Below are 4,771 nucleotides of genomic sequence, written 5' to 3' on the forward strand. Positions count from 1 at the left end.
GCACCTAGAACTATTTGTCTATTCAGTAAGGCTCTGTACAGTTGTCAACCTTCTCCTAAGTGTCATTTAAGTGTTTCTCTCCCTCCCTTGAAGCCTGGTCATAGAAAATACATTTTAATGATCCATACCCTCAGACCACAGAGCTCACAGTCAAGTCCAGAGGCCTCTTTTGCATGTGTAGGCTTTGAGCCTTTTCTAACCTACTATATTTGGGGTTCTTTAATACTCATACCTCCCTTCCAACATACCCTAGATAGGAGAGAAAAGAAGCTAATGGGAACAGAAGTAGATCTTTTTAGACTCAGTCTCTTGGAGCTCTTCCACTCCTTGTGATCAGGATTTCAGCAGACCCATTAAGCAGCAAACCAGCAATTCAGCAAAGGTGACTGCAACTGCAGTAGCAGAAATCTGGAATAGACCTGTGCCCCCTCACTACAAGGTCCTAGGGTGCTGGGATGGGATGCTCCTTAGCCTCAGAAATATTGATGGATACACACCCACAATGCCCTTCTCTAGAGATATAGGGAAACTGCATCCATCCTCCAGAAGAGCATCTTCACAGGACGGGTAGAAGGATGCTCTCCATAAGGCACCGGGCTCTGGCATTCAGATCTTCTCCAGTTCCTATTGCCACCACCATAGTGGCCTTCGGAAGCCTCACTGTCCAATCACAAGCTCCAGGTTAAATGTGCTCACCCCTAATGTTCCTTAATACTAACAACATAGCAGATGCAAGACTCGAGTGCTAGCCAGACTTCTGGAAGCCCTTCTGTCTTAGCTAACTTTCTATTTCTACGATGAGACACCATGAACAAGGCAACTTTAGAAGAAAGTTTATTTGGGGCTTACCGTTTTGGAGGGTAAGTCCATCACCATCACGGCCAGTAACATGGCAGCAGGCAGGCAGGCATGGCACTGGAACAGTAGCTGAGAGCTTACATCTTGATCCATAATCATGAGGCAGACAGAGCTAATTGAGACTAGCATGGACTTTTGAAACCAGCCAGGAAAATGCCCCCAGTGTCACACCTTCTCCCACAAAGCCACGCCTCCTAATCCTTCCCAAACAGTCCCATCAACTGGGGACCAAGTGTTCAAACATAGGAATCTAAAGGGTCATTATCCTTCAAACCACCACAGCTTCAAGTAACGACAGAGCAGGGCATGAACCTGGAGTGATGACAGCTTGGGGTCCTGCCTGTGGCACCTCTCTGAACCCGGGGTTCACTTTACTTCGTGTTACCTTGGGGTTGCTTCAAAGTCAGGGAAAGTCAAGAAGAGCAGGGATGTTTCATCTTGCCTAAGACCCACCTCTGGATTCACAATTCTGTGGGTGCTATACTTCCCAAGTGATCAAAACCGCAGTGTCCATTCACTCACTCAACAAATATTTTATCACTTCCACACTATACAAGACGAACAAAAGGAAAACTAAAGAGATTTGATGCTCTTCCCTCAAAGTCCGTACTTGCCTATAAACCCAACTCCACAAGCCTTCATTTTCAACACAGAAGCTGTCAGACCAGGCACAGAGTGTAGCCAGAAGAGCAATTTCCCAAGGATTTGACCCCAAAGAATTTAAGCTTAAGGACCCCAAGAGAAGAGATTTACCCAAGACTTTCTAAATTCCACCCTCCAGAGGGAAGTGATAGGGGCTGAGAAATTGGAAACTGATTTTGAACAACTCTCCGAGTGATTCAAGATTGGAAAGCGCCCCTCAGACTCCATCTAGGGTAGATCTGTGACCTTATTACAGCAGCGTGGATTGAAAGTTCATACACAACAGCAATTTGTGGGTCACAGGTCTTGAGACTTGGAAGTTCTAGATCAAGGGACCAATACTTTGGGTGTCTGGTGAGGGCTTCATGAGGGTCTGGTGAGGCTTCTGTGTTTTCTGTGTTCTCACATGGCTGGATTCCCAATGCTATTTCCTCATCTGTAGGTTAGGACAATAATGCAGTGTGTGTGTGTGTGTGTGTGTGTGTGTGTGTGTGTGTGTGTGTTCAGAATAATGTGAGGAGACCCATCCAAATTGCATATGGAAAGCCTTTCCAAACATGAGTTTCATAGAGCGCACAACTTGCTGAGACGTTGTAAGGAGTCACGCTCAGTTAGCTGGCTAAGCCCGGCAGCGGCTAAAGCATCCCAAAGATGCACACACTGTGACATCAGCAGTGAACTTAAAGACATCGCCTCTTCACCAAAACACCTGGGAGTCCAGCCAGTTTGACAATAACTTCAGTCTTTTGAGAACATAGGAAGATACACAGTGGCCAGACTGGAGCTGAGGTCAGTGGTCACTGCACAGACCGGCTTCTCACTTCCAGCATCCTGGGTAGTGCGATCTCTCGCTCTCAAACCAGCCACAGTAATCCTAGCTCACTTCCTTCCCGCTGGTTAAACAACAATGTATGGAAATACAAGAGTATCAAAGTTTCTGAAAAGTTCTCTGAAAAGAATAAATCACCTCAAATTTATTTTTTGAAAAAAAAAATGTTGAGCTACTAATAGATATTGAGAATGATCATGTCAGTTTCCCTAGCAATAAAGATCACGAGGCACCGGAATGAAGACCTTTAAGCATCTTTATTATCTCTAAATGAGCAGTTTTCAACCTTCCTGATGCTGTGACCCTTTAATACAGTTCGTGTTGTGGTGACCCCCGGCCATAACATTATTTTCATTGCGACTTCATAACTAATTCTGCTACTGTTAGGACCTGTAATGTACATCTCTGTGTTTTCTGATGGTCTTAGGTGATCTCTGAGAAAGGGGTCATGGCCCACGGGTTGAGGACTGCTGTTCTAAGTGGTGACAGTGCTTATCGTACAGTGACTTGTCTGGTGCTGGCATCACAGGGCCAGGCAAGCCACACTCAGAACATGATTAGCTCAGCATCTTCCTGGGAGTCCTGGTGGAGTGGCAGTGATGGGAAATCCAATGGGGGACAAAAGGGAATTACCAGAGAAATGAAAAGCCTGCACATCTCAGCTTCGCTTTAGGCTTGGGACATCTCACAAACCAAGCCCAGCCCCGGGAATCAGGGCAGCAGACACAGCTCTCCTTTTGAGGACTGTCCGGTAGTGTTTGGATGTGGGAGGACCTGCAGAGGGCTGGATGCAGCCGAAGCAGGCCAAGAACCTCTGACTGATTCAGCCAGCCTATCTTTCCTGCTGCCTACCATCTCAGACCCTTTGTTGGGGACAGAGGACAAAGTTAGGGATCTGACGGCTCTTACTTTCAGGAGATTTGGGATGTGATATTTATAGATAAGTTACTGTGATTCTGGGTGAAAGGGACAAAAGGTTCCTCCACCCTGGCTAGCAGAGGTCTAGAGGATATACCAATATCACCTGGCTGCCTATGAGAGGTCCAATGGGAGGCTCAGAATGTGACTTCAGCTGCAGAGGGATGACATGGGCTCTGGAGGAGAGTGATGAGCCCTCCAGTTTTAGGGTTAGATGGGATCATCAATCCTTCAGTCTCAGGCTGAGCTCCGTGGGCTCTTAAGTTCACTCAGAAGCTTCATGACATCCTCTCGCCCTCAGGGGGTGGGGGTAGGGGTGGGCAGGGACTCATGAGCAAGAGACACAGGCCCAAATATAGCACCAGACAGCATGAACTCGAGGCAACTGTTACGGAACATGAGCAAAGCCAGCAGATTGAGTGGATAGGTGGCCCTTTCTCTGGAACTCCAGTGGTCCAGAGAAGTTGGACTACTTCCAAAGAAGCCACTGTGCCAGCCTGCTCCATCCTAAAGGGCTATGGGGTGGATTGGGATGCTCTGAGGGCAAAAGATCAAAGCCTATATGGGCTTCTCTTGACAACCAGGTTCCAGGCCTTCTTTCTGCTTTTTTTTTTTTCCTTTGCAGGTGTCGCTAACCTGCCCGTCTTTTCTGCTTTTCTCCTAACCTGAAGACAACGGCAGTGACTTCAGCAATTGTTACCAGACCATGGGATAGGTCCCAGGGCCCTGAAAGCTTTGGGTGACTGGCAGAGCTGCTGTGCCCTCAATTGTCTTTGTTGCTTAGTTGAAACATGAACACACTAAGAATGTGAAGTGGTTCGGCTTGCGTTGGGCCTCCTCCACCGGCTGAGCCACAGGCCAGTGGAGGTCCCCTCCCTCCTTCCAGTTTCAGGACAACCACAGCTCCCTGATTTCTTCCTCACAGTACTCCTGTCTAGACCATCCCTCAAGCCAGGACCTAACAACGGCCTCTCTTCCTTAGGTGCAGAGCTTGGCATCTGCTGCCCTTGCCCCTCGTAGTTGCCATCAGCTACCCCCCCCCCCCCGTAGCCTCGGACTTCCTGTGCCCCTTTTCTTGCCTTTTCTGAAATAAGCACAATGGGCCTTTTCCCAGTTAAGGAGTTTTACCACTAGTCACTAAGTAGATACAAACACAGCAGAAGTGGGGAGGAATAAGGGAGGGTAGTTAAGAGATGAGAGATGTGGGCATCCATGTTGGCCCGTACCTGCTTCCCTTCTTGGACACTGCCACATACACCCCAGTACTGTTTTTTTTTTTCATCCTTTATCCCTGGCCACAGAATTTAGCCACTGTGCCTCCCCTAATCTAGTATAGTATGAGAAAAGCTGTGCTCTGTCAGGAGTCCCTGCCTCTCAGGAGGGTGCCACCCTTTCCTCTCTCTCCCTCTCCCCAACTGCCCCTGCATTACCCACCCTGCTCCCCCCCCCCCAGGCCCTCGCTGCTCTTTATGCTCCACTTGGAGAGAGGTCTCCCCTGACCGTGGGCTTCACATTAAGAGTAAA

This window comes from Acomys minous, assembly GCF_964271855.1.
Source record: "Acomys minous genome assembly, chromosome: 2".
NCBI classification, from domain to species: domain Eukaryota; kingdom Metazoa; phylum Chordata; class Mammalia; order Rodentia; family Muridae; genus Acomys; species Acomys minous.